Source organism: Ursus americanus, chromosome 4 (genome assembly GCF_024610735.1).
Source record: "Ursus americanus isolate L20-20 chromosome 4, mUrsAme1.1.p, whole genome shotgun sequence".
In the NCBI taxonomy this organism is placed as follows: domain Eukaryota; kingdom Metazoa; phylum Chordata; class Mammalia; order Carnivora; family Ursidae; genus Ursus; species Ursus americanus.
The window spans coordinates 21,409,572-21,420,962 of record NC_142130.1 but is presented as its reverse complement, the minus strand read 5'-3'; the positions used below and the strand labels follow the sequence as shown (position 1 = coordinate 21,420,962).

Below are 11,391 nucleotides of genomic sequence, written 5' to 3'. Positions count from 1 at the left end.
AGTTCAGAAAGAAAAAAAAAGATGAAAAGTTGAATGGATAGCATGACCCCAACTACCTAATGTTAAAAGCCCCTACATTTACATCTGGAAAGTACAACGCAGTTTCTGCCTGGTCCAGAGCTAAGACGCCTACATATCAAGAGTCATCTGACGTCTCTCCTACGAAAAGATCTATGTAACATGAAGGACGAGAGTCTTGTAATGGTTAATTTTTATGTGTCAACTTGACTGGGCCACCAGCGCTCCGAGATTTGGTTAAACATTACTCTGGGTATGTCTGTGAGGAGGGGATTAACACTTGAGTCCACAAGCTGAGTAAGGCAGAGTGCCCTCCCCAATGTGACTGGGCCTTATCCCGTCCGTGGGGGGCCTAAATAGAACAAAAAGAAGGAAGAATTCACACTCAGTCTGTTGAGCTGGGACATCTGTCTTCTCCTGCCCTGAGACTGGGACTTCCACCAGTGATGCTCTTGGTTCTCGAGCCTTCAAACATAGACAGAAACTACACCACCAGCTCTCCAGTTTGCAGATGGAGATCATGGGACTTCTCAGCCTCCATAATCACATGAGCCAATTCCTCATAATAAATCTCTGCAAGCATTTATATCTATACATATAGTATAGATAGTATATGTATACGTATGCCCTACATATAGTATCGAATAGTATATAGTATTTATGTATAGTATACAGTATGCCCTATATGCGGGGGTGTATAGCGTACGTATATATAATACTATTGATTCTGTTCCTCTGGAGAATCCTAGTACACTTGTGATCTGTGTGTGTATGTATGTACACACAGACATATATGTAAAAACATATACACACATATGTATTTTTATATCATTGTTTACTAAGGTGGAGGTTTAAACATCTGTGGGTATTTCAGACAGGGCAGAATGGCTGACAAATGCTAAAATGTGCCGAGGAAATAGAGAGCATTTCCCCTCAGAGAGAATTTCCCATGGTGGAGAAAAAAACTAGGAGAGCAAACCAGGCCTGAAATGATCCCCAAGTTTGGTAGGGGCTCTGGGTGCAGCATGCATGACACCTGATACTCAAATACACCCCAGAGCCGTCCACCTGGCGTCAGGGAGATACCTAAGACCAAAAATAAAAAAGTCTGTGCAGAATAACGAAATGGATGATCTGCAAAACTTCCATTCCGTTTGGAGCCCCAGCAACCGCTCCCCCACGAGAAGACAGCACGGGCCAGAGAGGCTCTTCCCATCGCTGGTCAGAGTAAGGAACCTGCTAGAGGCTGGTGCCCAGCGCGCTGCACTGGCAGGAGCTTTCGGCCGCGGCGGGCCCAGGGCAGTGAGGCGGCGGTGCGTCTGATGGCAGCAGAGGTGGTGGGCCTTGGCGTGGGCAGCCCGGCCAGAGCCGTCAGGGCCGGCAGCCGCAGAATCAAGGCCCAGAAGCGGCGCCCCTGCAGAGCAAAGCATGGCCCAGCACCTAGCCACACCTCTGCCCTTAGAGACACTGAAAGACCTGGGGAAAGGCGGCTACCCAGGGCTCAGGAACGGTTGGGAACTTGGCTGTCCAAGGTGGTGAGCCTGGGTTTGTCTTCACGGCCCGTGAAACCCGGCGCTCCAGTTAGAGCAGCGAGAAATGATAATAAGTGCTGTCGAGTACCATCCACGGGGTCCTGCCTGCGTGCCCAGTCCATCCCCTGCATTCGTCCACTGCCAAGGCTGAATGAAAGCTCAGGGCTGAGGAAGAGAGCGAAGTCGTGTTGTGAAAGTATCGCCCTGTCATGGGGCCCTGTCGCATCAGAGAGGAGCCCCGCCAGTCCTCAGCCGCCTGACAGTAGACCTGCCCCGCGCTCCCTGGGCCTGTACGCTCCTGCAGTGTGGGCTGCAGAGCCGGGCCAGCGGGCCTATGCTGACAGTTGAGGCAGAGTCACTCACGTTGCCACTCCTCCTCCCAAGCCCAAGGGTGGCCGAGGCATGGGGACTCTCATGGGACACCTGACTCCGAGACTGGTCATCCATTGCGCTGGGCCCTGCTGTGCAAGGATGGTGTCCCACGTCCTCTTCTGGGGCCAGAAACTCCTCTTCTTTCCAATACCACCACAGGGGTGGGACCACAGGTAGTTGCGACAGGTGCGTGTGCAGGGAACCCTAGAGGTGGGAGCTGGCTCTCGCAGAAGAAGACGGCCTACCCGGCTCTACAACTCACCCCTCATACCTGTTAGGGTGATTTCGGCTGCTGGTTTCAAAGCTCCAGCCAGACTGCCTCAAACAGGAGGCAGGATTTAGTGACTTGAATAACCAAAAGGTCTAGGGCAGAGAGAATGTCCACAGGACTTTGATCCCCAGGCCCCTACTCTGTTTTCCAGCATTTCTTTTCACGGCATGTGGCAACCCCTGCCGCTCACATTTTGAACAGGATAATGGAAAGGAAAAACCCCTCCCTGTCTTCCAGCATGGGACATCTGTCCAACAGCATCAGCGAGAGCTGGATGCCTGCATCCCCTTATTGTGTACACGTCTATCCTCTTCCAACCCCTGACTTTCTGTCTGGTTCTCAAAAGAATCCAAGACCCCAAAGAGGTTACAAGCCATTGCCTAAAGTGAAAAAAAAATTACTTTGTGATAATTGTCCTTAATTCTTCAAGTTCTGTTTATAATTGTCAAAACCTGGGTGCAGCAGAAGGTTCGTTCTGACTCCGGGGGAGGCTGGAGAAATTCTCAGAGCACAGAAAAGGCAAGACTGGGGGCCCTGGAGCAGAGGGAAGACTGAACTAAACACATGACCAAGTAGATTTATTCCTCTTGGGCCTCAGCTAGCTTCTGATGTGAGCCAATGCTTAAAGGGGGAAAGATTCCGAGGAGTTATCAGAGCTCATTCATTATTTGTGTTTATTCTTAGGGCAACTATCAGAATAACTCTCAACTTAGCTTTCTTGTTATGTTTATGAAACTCTAAAGTGAAAGAACTCCACCTGAATGCAAATTAAAATCACAATGAGATACCCGGATACATCTATCCAAATATCTAAAACTAGACGGGCTCTGGGGTGCCTGGGTGGCGCAGCGGTTAAGCGTCTGCCTTCGGCTCAGGGCGTGATCCTGGCGTTATGGGATCGAGCCCCACATCAGGCTCCTCCGCTAGCCTGCTTCTTCCTCTCCCACTCCCCCTGCTCGTGTTCCCTCTCTCGCTGGCTGTCTCCCTCTCTGTCGAATAAATAAATAAAATCTTAATAAAATAAAATAAAATAAAATAAAATAAAATAAAATAAAATAAAATAAAATTAGACGGGCTCTTCCAAACCCTGTACAAGTGAGAATGTGGAGCAACCAGAACGCTCTCCATTGCCGGTGGGAATGGAAAACGAAACCACCACTTTGGAAAACACTGGGAAGTTTCCTCAAAAATTAAACATACACCTACTCTATGATCCAGTCATTCCAGTCCCAGGAATCTACACTGGAGAAATGAAAGCACATGGCCCGACAAAGACTTACACACAAATATTCATAGCAGCTATATCTGTGATAGCTGAAACCCAGAAGCGGCCGAGCTCTCCACCAACAGATGAAAGAACACGAACGACTCTGCAGTGAAAGGGACAGACGACCGATGGAACAGCACAAGTTTATCTCAGAATGATAATGCTGAGTCTAATAAGTCAGACAGAAAAAAGAGCACATACTGCATACTTTCATTTACATAAAATTTTGGACAATCCAAGCTTCTCTATAGTGACGGAAAGCAGACCCATGATTGTCTAGGGGCGCGGGTGGAGGGTGGGGTTGGAAATTACAAAGGCCCACAAGGACATCTGGAGGGTGATGGATGCATTCATTATCTGGACAGTGGTGAGGTATCACAAGTACGTCCACACATCAAAACTCATCAAGCTGTAGTGCACGCCCGAGCCAGCCTCGGAATGTACCCCAGCCCCGCTCAGGACCCCCTGGATCCCCGCCCGGCAGTGCTCTTCATCCCATGTTCCCCCGCACCCCCCCCCCGCCTCCTGCCTCCTCGGGGCTGCCCTCCCTCCATGCTCCACCACGTATCCCAGTGCGAGAGGTTGGCCTGATCCATGGCCCACGCAATGCAGTGCTGAGACCAGATGATGGGCGTTTAAACAACTCCTTGGGCTCTCCAGTAAGAGACTGTGGTACTTCCCACGACTGAGAGTTCCATTTTGTGGGCACATGAAAGCTGCCACAAGACCAGGCCAGAAGGTGTTGGTGGTGGGCACCGCAGACCACAAGCCAGAGAGCTTTGCCATCAGATTGCCCTCTGGTGACTCTGAAGACCCTGCCGCCAATGTGGCAATTGAACGCAAAGCTGTGCGCACAGGCCGGCAGCTACTCAGAATTGCTTGTGTATCTGAAGAACGGCCAGCCATCCCTCACTTCCCACTCATCCCAGACCAGCCACGCAGGGTGGAAATGCTTTGCGAGCACTTATGGTTCAGAGTGTCTGTGGACGGACACCAACTTTTTCATTTTTACTGCCGCATTCAAATGTTATCTGCAGTTGCTACTATAAAGATAAACGGGGATCCCAGATCACTCCGCTTGGCTGATAGCAGTTGAACCATGTCTGTTTCAAATAGGATCACGTGCCACGACTATCTGCCCGTTGGTCTGGAGAGAGCGGCCTTGTAAGATCTGGAGACTTAAAAGAAAAATAAAAACAAAAAGCAAGTTTCACTGTCTCTTCTTTCTGTGCAGTTTAAACCCAAAATGACAACTTCAGACTGTGGTTTGCCCTTAGGAAGCTGTCAGAACAAAGACACCGAGCCATTATTTCCAGAACAAAGTAATACATTTATGCTGGATTTTATTCAGACTAAACTAAAAAGAAAAAAAACTTATCAAATTGTACACTTTAAAGATGAAGTTCATTGACTATCTATTACACCTCAAGAAAGCTGTTTGTTAAAAAAAAAAAAAAGAACCCCAAGAGTGGGAAAAAGGGGTGAAGGGGTTAAAAAGGACAAACTTCCAACTATAAAATAAATCACGGGGATGACATGCACAGCATGGTGACTATAGTGAATAATATTGTATTGAGTACTTGAGAGTTGCTAAGAGAGTAGATCTTGAAAGTTCTCATCACACACACAGTTTTACCTCTGCATAGTGATGGATGTTAACTAGACTGATGGTGGTGATCATTTCACAGTATACACAAATACCGAATCATGTTGTACACGTGAAACTAATATAATGTTATATGTCAACTATAGCTAAATTTTTTAAAAGAAAAAAAAAGAACCCCTAGTGTCCACTATACCTGTCCCCCTTTCCCTCCTGGAACCTTGTGTTTAGGGTCTTGTTTTAAATTTCCCCCTTTTCTGCCCCATCACTCCTTCAAGTTCAATAATCTGCCTAAATCGGACAGGACTCTCCTCTCTGGGCTGGGCAGTAATGTCCTTCTTTCCTAGCAATGAGAAGACAGTTTCAGGACTTGAGAGTCCAGTCACAGGATTCATACACCCTATACGCCCTCTCATGGTACCAAGCAGTACCCAGATAGTAACCCCACCAATCTGGCCCTATGCCAAAGCAGTTGTGGATCTCAGAGCTGGGATGGCTCTCCTGGTGAGAGAATAAACAGAAAGGAGTCTTTTCTGGAGAGCATGGTCAAGCTCTGAACAGCAGCCATATACCTGTTCCAAGAACAGAAAGTGTTACTACACCTGTTACTACTTTCCCCAAGGGCAAAAGTTGTGACACCTAATTGTGTATTTCTTGCATCATTCAATGTCCAATGGAAACATGTCCCCTCTTCATGAAAACTAAAAGGGCAAACAAAGACTGCTCCTAAACAAAGATGGATTCATAAGGGAGAATTACAAGGATTTCCAGTATACCTCTTGCTATATGCATTACAAATAGAAACAATTATCCACCCAGCTAATTCCATCCGCTTCCTGTAAAAAGGACAGATTCCGTGCATGTGGGTATCAGGAGCCCTCCGGTCAATGGAGGACATTTCCCAAGGCCCACCAGAGCCGCCTCCTGGCTGGTTTTCACCCTCTGCAAGGTCCCCTCCGCTCTGCTCGCCGCCCTCCACCGCAGGGACCTCAGCTTCGCCCTCACCCAGCCCCGCCTCGGCTCCTGCGGGCTTTGGCCCCGCCCCTCCAGGAAGGCAGCTCGCGGAGGCCACCCGCGGCCTCGGGGTTGCTTTCGGAACCTCTCTTCTCAGGGCCGGTCTTGGCACCCCTCTGCAGTCTTCACCCTTCCTCCCCACTCTGCCCTTCTCCCAGTCTCCTTCCCATCGGTTCCTTATTTTATCCCAACTTGGTAAGTAGGGGTAACTTCCTAAATTCTCTCCTTGGCTGGCTTTCCCTCTCTGCGGGCACAGGTTAGGAGTATCTTTTTCTCCTCCCCTCCTTCAAGCGTTATGTTATTCAAACGACTCCCAGATCTCCAGGGCTAACCCTAAGCTCTCTTTCTCAGCTTGAGAGTCACAGATGGTAGATTATAAATAAGATACATTCCTAAGAAATGAAAGACAAGATATTCTTTTTAATCTGCAACTCAAAATCATGAAGGGGTCCCCTGGGGGATCAGAAACTGGAGAATTGCTGATGGGGTCTTTTGGGAGCTGGATGGGGCCAGGGCAACACAAAGGGAGAACTACCCAGAAGAGCAGTGTTTGGTGTCTATAAACCAACCCCTGCCCACGTAAATACAAACACTCAGCCAGTCAGAGGCCACTGGGCATCTCCCTCCAAGCAACTTGGTGTATGTGCGCTCGGGTCAGAGAGAGAAGGCATTGTGCCATGCCTGCCAGAAACCCGATTGCCCACACCCACCAGCCCAGCCTCTGCCACACCCTGTTTCCGCTGCCCACCCTCCCCTTCCCCGCCCTCGCTCCCATACACCCCCACCCCAAGCAGGTAGCACACACAGAGCCCAACATGGCCTCTCAACTCCAACAGCCAACACCCAGCACGGGCAACAATCAGCAGACATTTGGGTAAGCCAACACCATGAAAGAAGAACGGACAATAAAAAGGAACTTACAGAAGCAAAGTGTCATCATAGTGAGACTGAAATATAATCCAAATCCTCAAAGGAATAAGTGAGGGTCTGGCATCCAAGAAATAAGAGTAGACAGGCTGTGAGGGAAAGGAACCAATGAGAATTCTTAAAAAGAAAAAATACAACAATGGAAATAAAAAAATTAAGCCAATGAGCTGATAACAAAATAATTACAGTTTACAAGAACTACTGAACTGGAAAATTGGGCAGAAGGATTCTTCTGGAAGAAGAGAGGAAGAAGAAAAACACAAATTAATCTATTTCAGAGATTGGGACAATAAAATCTGAAGTTCCAATATCCCTCTAATAGATGTTCCAGAGGAAGAAAACAGAAGAGAGGGGAATTTTTAAAGAAATGTTAAAACTACAAAATGGAACTGAAAATAATATGAGACTGTGTTCCCATCAGTCAGTACTGACAATTTATACTGTTTTACCAGATGTGCTTCAAGTAATTTTTTCAAAGAAATAAAACTACAGATAAAGCTGATGGTCCTTCTGACCCCAAATCCTCGCCCCTCTTTGTTTCTGAGGGCAGCCATCGCCATCACGAATTTGTCTGTTTCTTTCCAGCCCGTCGCATATACAAAATGTATGAGGCTTTTGTCTGTGGCTTTAAATTTTACTTAAATTATAGTATACATACCTAAGTGTCTGTAGTTCGCTATTTTTCTCTCACCAGTATGTTTTAGCGCTCTCCAGTTTATTCCCCGGGAGTGCTGCAGGGTATTTCCTGGTATTACTGAATATACCACATTTTTAAAAGCGTACTTTATTTATATAGATGGACTTACGCAGTAGCTCCAAATTCTTACTGTCACGAAACAATGAAACAATGTAATGATGTGTGCCTTACGCACATGGGTGAGGGTTTTCCAAGCATCCATCTAGAAGCAGAATTGTAGGGTGATAGGATATGCACATGCCCAATTTTACTAGATTCTGTCAAATCGCTCCTCACTTTATACTCCAACAAGCAGTAGACGGCAGTCTCCATTTTCCGTCAATCTCACTTAGTATTCTTAGACTTTAATTTTGCCAGTCTGATCGATGAGAAATTACACCTCATCATAATTTGCATTTGCATGGCCCTGATTTCTAGTAAGTTTGACTGCCCTTTCATAGTCGGTTGGCCATTTGGGATTCCTCTTCCGTGATTTGTCTCTGAATCCTTTTTTTTTTTTTAATAATTGAGCCATAACTGTCATATAACATTATATTAGATTCAGCTATACAGTTAGTGATTTGATATTTGTATATATTGTGAAATGATCACCACAGTAAGTCTAATTAATACCTGTCATTACATAGTTACAAATATTTTTTTCTTGTGTTGGCGACTTTCAAGATCTACTGTCTTAGCGACTTTCAAAAATGCAAATCAGAATTAACTATGGTCACACTGCTGTACGTTACAGCCCGATGACTTATTTATAACTGGAAGTCAGTACCTTTTGACCACCTTCACCCATCTTGTCCACCCACCTCTTACCCTAAGTCGTTTTTCAATTCCATTTATAGTGGGGGCTTTTTGATACAAAAGTTTCTCATTTTAATCTAGTCAGATTTTTCCATCTGATGCAAGAGATCACTTTTTAAAGACTGGATGAGTATTTGTCAAACCTGAAAAGCTCAAGACCCCAGAATTGAGAGGCTACACTGAGCGCTAAGCAGGATGAGTTTAATAAACGCCCATGTAGTTGGACATTTTGTAGTGAAACTCCGACAAATACGATTGTGGGAGGGTGCTGTGTTTGGGGTGGGAAGGGCTTGTGGTTTGTACCCATGTTTGCGGTGAGACCAGAGGAGCGAGACGGAGCTCCCTGGGTACCAGGAGATCTTACGCATTGGCTGGTCTCGAGCTGCCTATGGGCCGGCTGGCCTTTGAGCCAGTCCTGCAAACAGAATTCTGGAGATTCGTTAGGGAACATGGATGGAAGACTTGTGTTTTGTTTAACACAATAACTAACAATTTAGAGTTCACAAAATATTGTTTACATATTAGGGTGAACCGTCTGAAATTGCCATTTTTGGACAGTAAAAAAGGATTGAGTGTTGGCTATTTCCTAGGATTCGATCTAACACATGATTTCCTTTCATACTCTCAACGCTGTGAGATGCACATTATGATTCACTTTTTTTTACAGATGAGCAACCAGTGGGGTGAGAAGCTTGCGTCTGCTCACGGGGGCCTTATAAGATGGCCCAGGTTAGTCCGCCTCAGGGCAGCACTGCCCCCGTCTGGGCAATGGGAGAAACGCTTCATGTTCTCTCTTCTGGGGAGATTAGGACCAAGATAATCATTGACAAGAACTGGCTTTCGCCAAGAGAAGTTGGCCCTGACGTTCGGAGCACGGTGCGCCAGAGCCCATCCCATCAGTGAGGGGGGAAGCGGGAGACCACTGTGCTCAGAGCCCTAAGTAACTGGTGTGCTGTTTCCTTGCACCAAGAGCCTTCCAGGAAGGCCCTTCCTGCCTGGATGACCACTCCAGCAGGCCCGACGTTTCTCCTCTTAGGAGAGGGTCCGTGGTCACTTTGGGTTGCAAACACAGCCTCAGTTCAGAAATGAGAACACTACTGCCAGGTATTCATCAAAACTCGGGACTTATTTTTACCTTCCGTCCTTTCCTCCCCCAGCCTGGGCCTGCCCAGCTGGGAGCCTAACGTGGGGACAATGTAGAGGACTTGGCTTCTTCTCTCTTTTTCCAGCTGGCCTCCCCAGCCAGTTGCCATGGCTACGACTGCTGGCGGGCTGTGGGAGCCATCGGGGAAGGGGCAGCAACAGCTGTACATTGACTTCAGGCTTTCTTGCCAGACAGATGTTAAGCTCTGCCTCTTTCTCACCGAGTGCTTGAATGCCCTCCCCGCAGCTTCCCCGCTCGGCCTCTTTCTCCTGGAACTCTCGACCCTGGGGATGTGTCTCAAGTTCAGTCTCGCTTCCAGGGGTCATCTGAGACCCTGTCCTCAGCCTCTGGGCATGCAGCTCCAGCCTTTAGCTAGTTCCCGTACCCCAAGCTTCCTGTATCCCCCAAAACTCTGGGTAGTAGGCTGGTCCCCACGTGGTAAGAGCAGCCCTCCCAAAGCAGCTAGTGAGAACACATCCCAGATCTCCCACGTGGGACCAGAGCCCACGCAACCACACCTCAGCTACAGGGGTCACACATTCCGCTCTGGGAGTAGCACCCCCGCCGATATTCACCCTCACTAGATCTAAGGTATGGGACCAGGAACTCACCCTGTCCAAGATGGCAGTCCCGGCACAGCTTTCTTCAAGGAGATCTCCCTGTTTCCTCTATCTCTACCTTCTCGGAGTCTCAACGTGAACAAGGGGGTTTCAAAAGTCTTGGGACAGAGTGTTGTTATTTCCTTAGAAAAGTCTCTCCGTGAGGTGACTTGGCATCTCACTTTGGATTTTCACAACCATAATACACATTAGTGTCCGGTAAAATTTTTAGTTTTAAGGCCCTGTTACATTTGTATAGTAGTGACTCTTTATGTTCATAAGTTCAGGTAGCATTTTCCATCTTAAAGATAAGGAAAACTCATCTCTAGGACTTAGAGGTAATGCCAAGGTCACCCAGGCAGTCAGTGACGGAACTGGGATTCCAACCAGGTCTGACTGGTGTCATCTGAGAGCTGTGTGCTCACCGGCCCCAAGCCCAGATGAAGAATTTGGAGACACAGAGGGAAGTGCTTCCTTCATTTAGGACCCAGGCCCCAGGTCACCACAAGAGGTTCCTACCTATGTAGGGCTGATGGAGATCAGTTCCTGAGGCCTGGCGCTGCCCACGTCATCACAGGACACATTCTGGGACCTAGTTTCAGAGAGAGGGCTGGGAGGACTGGGGTTGTGGGAGAGACCGATAATTATACTGATCTGGCAGCTACCCCATCTCAATGTGACTTTGACTCGAAGTAGGGTGCCAGGAGAGCTGACTCACCCAGTCTAGCATCCAAGCCAAACACTGTGAGGAAAGGGCTCAACTCAGCCAAGACTGTAACTGCGGGAGGACGGGTCTCTGTGCTGGGATCCCAGCCATGCCTCCGCCTCGGTGTTTTCTCAGTGTGCTTGGGCCTCCTTTCCTTGGTAATTCTGTGAGACTCAGAGCCAGGCATGCTGGGGCTTCAACAGGTGGTCCGGAACCACACAGGAAGGTGCTGAGAGGTGAGCGATGGAGGAACTGACTTAGCTGGTCCTTATAGGAGCAGGAGGATAAAGGCCTGGCCACCTCCCAAGACATCGTCTGGTCTCCAAGGAGGTTCAGTCTGTTGGGAGTTTCCAGCATGGGGGCTAGTTCAGAAGCCACGGTCCCTCCACAATGAAGTGGTGACTGAACACCATAACATAGAACACAGAATAATATGGAAAGATACT

At 47.9% G+C, this 11,391-nt stretch overlaps 1 long non-coding RNA gene across 1 annotated transcript; it reads right to left on the bottom strand.

Moving 5' to 3' along the window:
• Nucleotides 1–4,009: 4,009 nt before the first annotated feature.
• Nucleotides 4,010–10,867, bottom strand: LOC148110212 (uncharacterized). The gene is made up of 3 exons (XR_015724092.1): nucleotides 10,252–10,867; nucleotides 6,999–7,093; nucleotides 4,010–4,638 (listed from the first exon to the last, which is right to left on the bottom strand). It is a non-coding gene; the product is annotated as an uncharacterized LOC148110212 (long non-coding RNA).
• Nucleotides 10,868–11,391: the final 524 nt, after the last annotated feature.